Here is a 13,214-nt window from a genome sequence, read left to right as displayed (position 1 = left end):
TTCTTGTGTATTGCCCCCTTCCCTAGCACCCAAACTATTCTGTGTCTATTCCCTATACTGTGCTCCACCTTCCCCTCCCTCCCTTCACCCCACCCCCCACATCCTGGTAACCAGCAAAGAATCCCTCTCCCTAACCTTCTTTAGTATGGGTTCTTTTTCTTAGTCTTTTACAGTAGTGCTCCTATGCAGTATTTCTCCTTTTGTGACTGACTAATTTCGCTCAACATAATGTCCTCATCTTTCTCTTGTGCATAGAGTCACTATGAGTTGGAACAGACTCAATGTCAGCTGAAAACCTACAGGTAGATCTTACCATATGGAATACACTGAAGTCAAATTGATCATATCTGTGGGAAGAAATGATGGAGAAGCTCAATGTCATCAGTCAAAACAAGGACAAGTCAACTATAGAACAGACCATCAATTTTTCTTACCACAAGTTCAGATTGAGCCTGGAGAAAATTAAAACAATTTCATGAGAATCAAAATATGACCTTGAATATACCCCACATGGATTTAGAGAGATCATCTCAAGAACAGATTTGATGCATTGGATGCAAATGAACAAAGAACAGAGGAGTTGTGGGATGACATCAAGAACATTATACTTGAAGAAAGCAAAAGGTATTAAAAAGACAGGAAAGAAAGGAAATATCAAACTGGATATCAGAAGAGTCTCTGACACTTGTTGTAGAACATAGAGAAGCTAAAGCCTATGGGAGAAATGATGAAGAAAAAGAACTTAAAAAAAACAAAATTCAAAGTGAAGTTTGGGAATACAAAGTCATGTATTATAATGAAATGTGCCAAGACCTGGATTTAGAAAACCAAAATGGAAGGGCACATTAAGCATTTCTCAGACTGAAAGAACTGAAGAAAAAAATCAAGCTTCAACTTGCACTACTGAAGGAATCTATAGGAAAAATATTGGATGATCCAGGAAGCATGAAAAGAAGATGGGAGGCATACACAGAGTCAGTGTACCAAAAGAGAATTGTTCAATGTTCAGACCTTTCAAGTAGCCTATGATCAATAACCAATGGTATTGAAGGAATAAGTCTAAACTATAGTGAAGGCATTGCCAAAAAACAAGGTTCCAGGAATTATCATAATACTTATTGAACTGTTTCAAGAAACTGATGCAGTGCTGGTGGTGCTCAATCATCTATGCTAAGAAATTTGTAAGACAGCTACCTGGCTAACTGATTGGAATGATCCGTATTTGTGCCCATTCTGAAGACAGATGACCCAACAGAACGCAGAAATCATCAAACAATATCACATGTAAGTAAATTTTTGATGAAGATAATTAAAAAATGATTGCAACAATACATTGACAGGCAGCTGCCAGATTCAGAAGAGGATGTGCAGTGAGGGATGTCATTGCTGATGTCAGATGGATCTTGGTTGACAGTAGAGAATACCAGAAATGAGTTTACTTGTGCTTCATTGACTGTGTTGGAAGAAGTACATCCAGAGTGCTCCTTGGAGGCCAAGATGGCCAAACTACGTCTCTCGTACTTCGGACATATCGTCAGGAGGGACCAGTCTCTGGAGAAGGGTATCATGTTGGTAAGGTGGAGGGTCAGAGCAAAAGAGGAAGACCCCCAGCGAGATGGATTGACACAGTGTCAACAATATAGCAATTGTGAGGAAGGTAGATAACCAGGCAGTGTTTCATTCTGTTGTACACAGAGTCACTCACTATAAGTTGGAACTGTCTGGACAGCACCAAACAAGAACACCAACAACAATATAAAGCAGAGCAGAGTCCACATGATCCCCACAGTAATACTACTTGTCCTTCTTTGCCTCATAGCTTTAGAAAGTGCGGGAGTTACATCTCTAGGCTGGACTGTCACAAACCTCTGGGAGTCGACATTGGTAACCTCAGAATGTTAAAGCCCATAATTTTAATTTCTTTTTAATCAAAAGAACAGAATCATCAATTAATCATTTTAATTGTTAGCTGCTTCTAGGTCAGATATCCTTGCCAAAAAAAAAAAAAAATGTAGCCCCAACCAGGCCTCCAAAAACTTTCTATTCCTCAACTGGGTTAAACAATTCACTGCAATGGCCACAGAGAATTTAGACACCATACTCACAATTACATGGATTATTAGGAATGTTAACAGGTTACAACACAAAATTAGAATATGCTCAGGGCACAGTTCTTCCAATCAGAGCAGATTTTCCTGAGCTGTGCCCATACACAGGCCTTTTGCAGCCTGGATAATGTTACAAAGCTCTTTAGGGCTTTGTGGTTAATTCACTGTAGGTTCATTCACTGGACTGCAAAGTCAGTTTGAACTGGAAGGTTGGTGGTGCAAATTCACCAGCTGCTTCTTGGAAACCCTATACAAGGTCGCTATGGGTTGACAACACTTAACAATTCAATGTTGTGGCGCCGTGGGATAGTGCACTGGACTTCAATGTCAGTTTGAACCACAAGGTCGGAAGTTCGGCCTCAGTAGTCGCTCCTTGGAAACCCTATACAGGGTCAATATGGGTCGAAATCTACTTGACAACACTTAACAACAACAACAACTCAATGCTCACAGGGCACACTACTTTACTATAAGCATCAGGCTGAAGGCACTTGGTTTTAACTCCATGGATCAATAAACCTAACTTCCCCAATTAAATTCCTGAAGGCATCCCAGTCTGCAAGCAAGCACCCTGCCCAAAGCCACCCAGCTTTACTTGCTCTGTGGTTTGGGAAGCCCTAGGCTCTGTCTCATGCTCTGGCTTTTGATTTTGGTGTCACAGTTTTATGCCCCTGGATTGTGGAGATTCAGTGCACAGTGATCTTGGGGTCCAAAGGATTTATTACATTCCTGGCTGTTCTTCTTTGATGATTGTGAGATTCCCTTGAGAGTTTTACACAACAGGATGGCAAAATTGACCAATCACAATTAGCTCTGTTAATACTTACAACTAAATCATATAATCTATTAGCATCTTCCAACACTTTCTTTTACCAAGTGCCATCAGGAAAAAGTCACTTGGTTGAGTTTACTAAGACCATGATTATAAAAGCCAAAGGAAGTACTTCACGGAATCACAACTCTCTGTATTTGCACAAGTTAATCAAATGCAGACTTTACATTTACATATTCAAACTAGTATTTAGTTTGTCTGTCGCTCTAGTGACTCAGAACCTCTGGAGGGGGTTTGGGAGTCTGTACTTACACCAATTTTACCTAGAGATCAAAAAGCACAGTTTGAGAATAACTGTTCTACAGACTTACCTAGGGCCACATCTTTTATTTTAATGTTTCCCAACTTGCTGTCTCCACTGCTGCATAGACCCAAACGACCCCTTTGTTCTCCTCCTTAGCATCTTTCTTGAGTATCTTACCACTGTAGAGACTGGTTAAGCTCCATATCTTGATATAAAAGGCATTTTGTGATTGGTCCCTGTGAACCTCTTGAGGTGGGTTTTGTTCCCCCACAACTCTCAAATATATGCCATATCCCAGATATACACTAAGCACACTTAGCACACCCAGCCATTCATGCCTCTGGGCCTAGTCATGCTTTCTGCTACAGAATATCCTCCACCAAGGTTCACCTGGACTCACCTTCATGTCTCATAAGTCACCTCTGCTGCGAAAGTACGCTGAGCCTCACTGCCTCATCCCAGTGTATCTTCTCTTTGTCACACAGTGTCTTGATGGATTCAGGATTTACCTTGGTGGGAATGTAAAATCACAGGGTCCCACAGGGCACAGTTGTCTAAAATGGTCATGGTGGCAGGTGTGGCAAGTGGGACTTGGCCCAAATGTTCATCTGGCTGGTGGGAGATGGTCACCCATCAGTCTTAAGCATCTCTTGCTGGGTGGAGAACACAGAAACGTCCACAAGGACAAACTTGGATAGAAAATGCTGTTACTGAGAGGAATGCAGGGAATTGTGGGACCATTAAGGATGGAACATTCCCATTCCAGGGAAGGGGAGAAGAGGAAGCAAAGGAGAAATGGTCACATAGCATCATAGGAAGGAGTTTCTAATCAAAGGAATGAGAAGACTTAAGTCACAATCTTGGTACCACCCTAACAAACTGTGACACATTGCTTATTCAATCCCTCAGCACCCAGATTACATGCAAGAAAAAGGAGGTGTTTGAGCCAATTTCAGTCTTGAAATCCTTAAAAAGATCAGAATTGTAAACTTGGTACAGTTAGTACTTACTGTGAAAGGTACACTAACAAGTGATGTACACCAGATGGCACTAGAGGATCTCTTTCAGAACAAACTTAAACCTCATCCTGGGCATGGTCCATTGGAATTTGAGGCTGATAGATCCTGGCGTAAGGAGCTCTGGTAGCATAGTGGTTACGAATTGGGCTGTGAACCTTAAGGTCAGTGGTTCGAAACCACCAGCCACTCCATGGGAGAAAGATGAGGCTTTCTGCTCCCATAAAGATAACCCTGTACAGGGTCGCTATGGGTCGGAACTGACTCGACGGCACTTAACAACAACACCAAGTCCTGGTGTGTTAATGCACCAGACTGCAGAGCCAATTGCACTACAAGGTCTGTAGTTCAAGCTCACCAGCTCTCCTCAGAAACCCTATACTGGGTCACTATGGGTGGGAACTGTGAGTTGTAATGTACTTAACAACAACAATAAGGTACCACTAATTTTAGGCCTGGGATCTACATAAGGTTTTTCTGAGCTATACAGGCAGAAATTCCCTTGAAAAAGTTTCCTCATGTTGGAATTAATTTTTAAGAAATTTTGTGTAAGAAAAAATTTAAAGCACCCCCTCCCCGGGTTGCTGGCACCTTCACAAGGCTGTTGTAACACTTTTACCCACAGCTCTGTTTCTGGCCCCATATGATAAACACACAGAGGGAGATGCCATTTCTGCAGACTATATGCCCATCCCTCACTCTCTTTAGGTTGTTATTGTTGCTCGGTGCCATCATAGCGACCCAATATGCAACATACTGAAAACTGCGGGGTCCTGCTCCATCCCCACAATCGTTTTTGTGTTTAAGATCTTTGTGGTAGTCACTGGGTCAATCCAGCTTGTCGAGGGTCTTCGTCCTTCTATAGGGACTGCTCCCTCCTCATAACATGTCCAAAGTTGTTATGCTGTTGTTGTTCAGTGCCTTCGAGTCAGTTCTGACCCATAGCAACCCTGTACAGGGTTTCCGAGGCTGCAAATCTTTACGGGAGCAGAAAGCCTCATCTTTCCACGGCGGAGCAGCTGGTAGTTTCAAACTGCTGACCTTGCTGTTCGCAGCCCGATTTGTAACCACTACGCTACCAGAGCTCCTTTTATGTGAGACAAAAATCTCATCGTCCTCACTTCTAAGGAGCTTTGGGCTATGTTTCGTTTTGCAGTTCATGGTGTATTCAGTATTCTTCATGAACATCATAGTTCAAAGGCATCGATTCTTCTTTGTTCTTCCTTATTCATTGTCCAGCATTCCCATGTGTATGAGGAAGTTGAAAATACCATGGTCTGGGTCAGGCATCCCTTAGTTTTTAAAGTGACATTTTAACTTGTTTAACACTTCAAAGAGGTCTTCTGCAGAAGCTTTGCCCAAAGCAGTACGTTGTTTGGTTTCTTGGTTTCTTGACTGCTGCTTTCATGACCATTGATTGTGGTTCCAAGTAAAATGAAATCCTTGAGAACTTCAATCTGTTTTCTATTCATCATGATGTTATTTATTGGTCCAGTTGTGAGGATTTCTGCTTTCTTTACATTGGAGTGTAATCCATACTGAAAGCTGTAGTCATTGATCTTCATCAGTAAGTGCTTCCAGTCCACTTCACGTTCAGCAAGCAAGGCTGTGCCATTTGTACAACATAGATTGTTAATGAGTTTTCTTCCAATCTTGATGCCATACTCTTCTTTATATACTCCAGTTTCTCAGATGATTTGCTCAGAATACAGATTCAATAAAATTGGTGAAAAGAAACAACTTTGGCACAAACCATTCCCGATTATAAACCACTCAGTATTTTCTTGTTCTCTTCAAATGATTGCCACAGGTTTTAGCGTGAGCACAATTCAGTGTTCTGGGCTTTCCATTCTTAGAAATATTATCCATAATTTCTTAGGATCCATACAATTGAATGTCTTTGCATAGTCAATGCAGCACAGGTGAACGAACATCTTTGTGGTACTCTCTGCTTTCAGCCAAGATCCATCTGATGCCAGCAATGATATCCCTGTGGATACTAGCATTAATCACAGGAAAAGACCTCACTTCCCATGTGTAGGGCTTTGAGTAAAGTGGAACAGTCTTTTGGTTAGGGGTGTTAAATAGGTCATTCTAGATACTTTTGTGACTGGCTGTGAATGAAAGACCCCTCTGGGGCTGGGTGAAAGGTGTAGACTCTCTGCTCCAGAATACTGCCATCATGCATGGTATTTTAGCAGCTTCCCAGATTCTCCATGGGCTCAAGCTAATGGCCACTTTAGAGTTTTTCTTGATCTTAATAATTTAATGCCGTGTCATTTCTCTTTACCACCAGTATGTACATTACCCACCTCACTGTCATTGAGTCAATTCTGACTCATAGTAACTCCTATAAAACAGAGTAGAGCTCCTCCTGCTGTTGTTGTTAGGTGCCATCGAGTCGGTATCAACTCTTAGTGACTATGCACAGCAGATCGAAACACTGCCCAGTCCTGGGTTAACCTCACAATTGTTGCCACGCTTGAGCCCATTAATGCTGCCATTTTGCCAGTCCATCTCGCTGGGGGGAGGGGGGGTCTTCCTCTTTTTCTCTGACCCTCCATCTTACCAAGCATAATATCTTTCTCCAGTGACTGGTCCCTGCTGACAATATGTCTCTAATTCATACTAAGATTAAACTCTTGTTGAGTGCAATGAAACACGAGCTTGAAAATGGCTAAGACCTCAATGTAAACCATTTCAGGATCAATTGAAGCAGCTAACCAAGTTGTTGAGTCAGTTCCTTTTGTGTCAGAGGAGGACTGGGCTTCATGGGACTATCAATGACTGATTTTTTGGAAGTGGATCACCAGACTTTTCTGCTGAGGTATCTTTGGATGGGTTTGAAGCCCCAACATTTCAATTAACTGAAAGATTAACTACAAAGCATGTTAACTGCATCACCAGCGACAAGGATCTGTTGGATATAACTATCATTGTGTTCCTGCTCTCTCCACTGAATCCCATTTTCCAACAGGCACTTGAAGCTCTGCAGAAAAGCTGCATTCTGAGGCTCTGCCACAGGAGAGGGTAAAGAGCTGCAAGTCTCCAGCAGGGCCTGCCTGTTGAGAAGTGTCCTTACTGCATGGGGAGAGATAGGGATGTGCCTTCTTGCAAGGTAAAATGTCAGGCTCACATTGCTGTTCAGAATTTTCTTTGTAAGTCTTTCTCAGTGCCGGAAGGCTCCAGGGCTCCAGGGTTCTGTCTGCTTTTCTCTCCAAGGCACAGCTGTCTCCTAAACTCAGACTTTGTGTTCCTCACCTCCCAGCACCCTGGAGGCTATAATAAGGAGTATTATATCCCCGGAGGATATAATAAGTAGGAACCTAGCTTCTGGTTCTGGCTCTAGCTCTGCCATTTATTAATGTGGGACTTATACGCATAATGTAAAACTCCTATTCTTGCCTAATGTTGTTGTTAAGTGCCGTCAAGTCGGTTCCAACTGATAGTGACCTTACGTAGGGTTTCGGAGGAGCAGCTGGCGAACTTGAACCACCGACCCTATGGTTCAAACTGAGCTTACATTTCAGGGCATTCATAGGGTTCGTTTATTCAACAAGTATGTATATTGAGTGCCCACTTTATACCATTCATTGCTCAAGTACTATGGATACAATGAATGAGACAGATGCAGCTGAAGTCCAGGGTAAGATGAGAATCAAATCAGAAACACATTTTCCATTGACTAGAAAGTGCCGTAGTAACATACATTCTTTCTACTGTTTTTGTTTGAATGGCTCTTGAAGGGAACACAGACTCAGGCTTACATACATTCAGGCATGTTCTCTTCAAGAAGTGATGAGCCTCGATTGAGGTTGGCAGGTTACCCCAACAAGGCTGCCATGCGTCATTTCTCCTTTCAAATCTTTCTCCTGGAAAATCAGTGGGTGGGACTGGGACCACCACTGAAAAAACAAAACACTAAAACCTCCACTGAGGTTTGGACAAAAACTTGTGATCTTGGGGTGAGCTCAGGCAGGTGGTGCTGGCTGAGTCGGCACCCTGGGGCATTCTCTGAGTCTCACCTCCTCCCTCCCTTAGGGGTTCTCCCTGATTGCCAGGCTCCATCATATCTGGCTTTTGGGCTCTGGCTTCATGCCCTCTTCTGAGCCCTCCACCTCATATCTTGTTTTTCTTTAGCACAAATGATTCAATCTGGCATTAGGAACTTTGTTTAATAATGAGGGGAAATAAAAAAGAAAATTACAAGCTATACCAAATCAGATTTTTTTTTAGGAAACACGGTTTTGAGCAGAAGAAACTCAGACAAAACAGCAAAAAGCTGTGAATTTCTTACTCCAATAGTAACTAGTTCCTAGCATACCTCCCTCCACATCAAGGACCCTTAGCTGGCTTAGTGTGTTCCATAGTAGTGTCTTGTCTGCTGGTAGACATTGTTGTTCTCAGGTCTCATCTTGTTTCTTGATCACTGAAGCTCAAGCAGACCTTACACTCTACACAAACTCCCACTGACCTGAAACAGCCTTTCCTTCTCTCCTTTGAAGCTCATCTGAAGTCTTCTTTTGTCTTTCCAAGATTTCTTGTTTGCATCCTTTCTTTAACCCTTCTTTGTAGTGGATTACTTGAATGAATTTTTCATGTATCCCTAAGTCTCTGTCCTCTGGTTGTGTCTCTCATATGGATTTTAGGTTTGGCTATTGTAGTGGTTACGAATTGGGCTGCGAACTGCAAGGTCAGCAGTTTGAAACTACCAGCTGTTCTGTGGAAGAAAGATGAGGCATTCTGCTCCCATAAAGATTTACAGCCGTGGAAACCCTGTACAGGGTCGCTATGAGTCGGAACCGACTCCACGGTACATAACAACCACAACAGGGGGATTACCATTTTCCCTCATTTAAAAACACAGTTTCCAATGCCAGACTCACTCCTGTGTGACAATGGTACAGCAGTAAACTTGGTACAAGCAGAAACTATAAAAATCCAATACTCACTTATTCTCATTTTGTCTATGCAACCTCTGCCACTGCCATAAGAACTTGAGTTAGGCTGCTGGGAAAGTAGACAGACATGTGGAGGACAGCTGGCCAGAGAGCCCTGGGCCATCCTCCCAGCACCAAACACAGACACATAAGTAAGTTCAGACAAGATTGGCTGAACCTAGCTCAGGTCAGAAGAACTACCCAAATGGCCTATAGACGGATGAGAAATAATAAAAATATTTTCTTGTATACTTCGTTTTCAAAGTAATATTTTCCTAAATTGAAATTCAGTGATTGGAGATCAGTAGTAGCCCTGACACTGGAAAATTTTCAGAACCTACATAAACGCTTTCCTAAGATTTTGTAGAAAAGAAATTGAGGTAACAATTGGTAGAGTAAATGACCACTCACATGTCTTCCACCTTTGACTCTAGAATCAATCAGGGAATAAATGTTAACATTAATAGAATAAATAAAACCAGTTGTTTTTGAGTTAATTCTGATTCATAGTGGTCACATGTGTGTCAGAGTAAAACTATGCTCCATTGGATATTCAATGACTGATCTTTCCGAAGTATATCACCAGACCTTTCTTCTGAGGTTTCTTTGGGTTGATGTGAACTTCCAATCTTTTGGTTAGTAGTTCAGTGTGTTAACTGTAACATCCAGAGACTCATAAGAAAACAAAGAATAATGGGTAAAGTGGTTTGGTTATGGAGTACACCATTATTTAAATCCTAGAATCCTGATGTGGTACTGTAGGGTAAGCACTTAATCATAGGTCGGTTTGAACCACAAGGTCAGTGGTTCAAACTCACCAGCTGCCCCTCAGAAATCCAAAAAAAGATCACTATGAGTCAGAACCGACTCAACAGCACTTATCAACAACAAAAATTTAACATAAAGTTTAACATAGTGGTCCTTGTTGGTGTTAGAGGATAAGTACTGTTATAGGACCACAAGATCGGTTTAAACCAAAAGGTTGGTTCAAACTCACCAATCGTTCCTTGAACCTATACAGGGTTGTATGAGTCAAAACCAACTTGAAAGCACTAAACAACAACATTTAATATAAAGGTTCCTTATTTTTTCCTGGGACAGTCTTTCTATATATAAAATATTATGAAACATTTGATAAAACTCCTTGATAATGTTTATTCATTCAAACACTCAGTCAATTATTTGTCAAATTTATAGAGCTCTTTCCATGGGTCTGTAATTGTACTAGGTGATGAAACCTTTTGTTTAGGAAGTTCACAATCCATCAGGTAAGACACACCTGTATGCAAACAAACACCTATAAATGCTCTGTACTAAATGCTATGGGAGTACAAAACTGGTACTGACTAAACAGCCTGGGCAGAGCAAGGGGAACTTCAAGCTGGAGCTGAAATCTGAGTTTCTTTGAGGAATTTTCCAGGCAGTACAGGGGGACATTACATAGTCTCACTACTCTTCCTAGTTCTGTCTTCCAGATTGGTCTTAGCATGGCTTCCATACCTGTAATAACAAAGTACACACCACACTAATAATTTAAGACAAGCAAAGAGCAGGATGATTTCTTCAGCTCTGAGAGGTCATGAAATCCAAGAGACAGACACTAGGTTTGCTAATGGTCTGTCAATTTTGTTAATCCTTTCAAAGAACCAGCTTCTTGTCCTGTTGATTCTTTCTATAGTTTTTCTGTTATTATCTCATTTATTTCTGCTCTCATCTTTATTATTTCTTTTCTTTTGGTGGCTGTAGGTTCCCTCTGTGGGTCTGTTTTTAATTGTTGTAGATGCAGTGTTAATGTGTTAATTTTGGTTCTTTCTTCTTTTTGGATGTGTGCATTTATTGCAATAAATTGTGCTTTCTGCACCTCTTTTGCTGTGTCCCATAGATTTCGGTCTGTTGTGCTTTTGTTCTCATTTGTTTCTAGGAACTTCGTAAGTTCACGTTTAATTTCTTCTCCTACCCAGTCTTCTCCTACCCTTTTCAGCAGGGTGTTATTCAGTTTCCATGTGTTTGACTTTATTTCCTTGGGTTTCCTATTGTTGATTTCTAATTTGATAGCATTGTGGTCTGAGAAGATGCTTTGTAGTATTTTCATATTTGTTAATTTATGGGGATTTGTTTTGTGGCCTAAGACCTGGTCTATTCTGGAGAATGTTCCATGTGCAATGGAAAAGAATGTGTATTGTGTTGTTGTTGGGTTGAATGATCTGTACACATTTATGCTGTCCAGTTAGCTGATTGTGTTGTTCAGCTCTTCTGTGTCTTTGTCAAGTTTCTTTCTGGTTGGTCTATACATTTTTGAAAGTGGTATATTAAAATCACCCACTATTATTGTAGATTCTTCTATTTATTTCTTCAAATTTATTAGACTTTGCTTTATATATTTTAGAGCTCTTTCATTGGGAGCATAGGTATTTATTATGGTTATGTCATCTTGTTCAATTGTCCCTTTATTCATGAGATATTGTCTGTCCACCTTTATTTTGCTGGTTTTTGCCTTAATATTTATTTTATCAGAGATTAGTACTGCCACTCCTGTTTGTTTTTGTTTGCATTAGCTTGGTATATTTTTTCCATTCTTTGAATTTTAATCTGTTTTTGTCTCTGTGTGAGATGTGTCTCTTGCAGACAGCATATTGAAGAATCTTATTTTCTTATCCATTCTGCCACCCTCTGTCTCTTAATTGGTGCATTTAATCTGTTTATCTGTTTACATTCAGTGTAATTACCGATAGGTATGGCTTAATTGCTGCTATTGTTATGTGTGCGTGTGTGTGTGTGTGTGTGTGATGTTGCTGCTTTCTTTGTTCTATGTGCCTTCCTGTGCTGAGTTCATGCTTTTTGTGCTATTTCTTGTGAGTTTCCTCATAGTTTTAATGTTTCCATGTTCTTCTTAGATTTTCGTTTTCTTCATGTTGTGAAGTGTTAATTTTTTTTTAACGTTACCTTTTAGTCCAGTAACTTTTTCCTCCATTTGTTGTTGTTGTTGTCAGGTGCCATCGAGTCGGAACCGACTAATAGTGACCCCATGCACAGCAGAATGAAACACTGTCCGATCCTGGGCCAACCTCACCACCGCTGCCACACTTGAGTCCATCAATGATGCCACCTGGCCAATCCATCTCGTTAGAGGTCTTCCTCTTTTTCTCTGACCCTCCACCTTACCCAGCATGACATCTTTCTCCAACGATTGTTTCCTCCGGACAATATGTCCAAAGTATGAGAGATGAAGCTTAGCCATCCTGGCCTCCAAGGAGCACTCTGGCTGCACTTCTTCCAAAACAGATCTATTGGTTCTTTTGGCAGCCCATGGCACTTTCCGTATTCTCCTTCAACACCACAACTCAAAGGCATCAATTCTTCTATGATCTTCCTTATTCACTGTCCAGCTTTCACATCCATATGAAGCTATTGAAAACACAATGGCCTGGGTCAGGCGCACCCTAGTCCTCAAGCTGACATCTCTGCTCTTCAATACTTTAAAAAGTTCCTGTGCAGCAGATTTGCCCAATGCATACGTCGTCTGATCTCTTGACTGCTACTTCCGCGAGTGTTGATAGTTGATCCAAGAAGAATGAAGTCCTTGACAACTTCAATCTTTTCTCCATTGATAAGAATGTTGTTTATTGGTCCACTGGTGAGGATTTTTGTTTTCTTGACATTGAGATGTAATTTCCTCCATTTAGTGTAGTCTATTTTATTCTGTAGTCTAACTGACCTTCTCACTGTCTGGATCTCTGTTCCTATGTGTTTACCTTCTTTTACATTGTAATTGTTTTGATCATAGACTGACCTCCCAGATTCTCTGAGTTTGTTTTTATAGTTTTGTTCTGTTCTCGACTGTTCCTTCTGTCGATTTAGTTCTGAGAGGTGCTTCCACGTATGTCAATCTCTGGTTGTTGTCTGTTCTTGTTGGTTCTCAGTACAGAGAACTCCCTTTAGGATGTTTTGTAGCATAGGGTTGACTTTGGCAAAATCCCTTAGCTTCTGTTTATCCTGGAATGTTTTGATTACACCGTCATATTTGATTGATAGCTTTGTTGGATAATGGATTCTTGGTTGGCAATTTTTTTCCTT

Source organism: Chrysochloris asiatica, unplaced genomic scaffold, assembly GCF_000296735.1.
Source record: "Chrysochloris asiatica unplaced genomic scaffold, ChrAsi1.0 scaffold00177, whole genome shotgun sequence".
In the NCBI taxonomy this organism is placed as follows: domain Eukaryota; kingdom Metazoa; phylum Chordata; class Mammalia; order Afrosoricida; family Chrysochloridae; genus Chrysochloris; species Chrysochloris asiatica.
Note: the sequence above shows the minus strand (reverse complement) of the source record.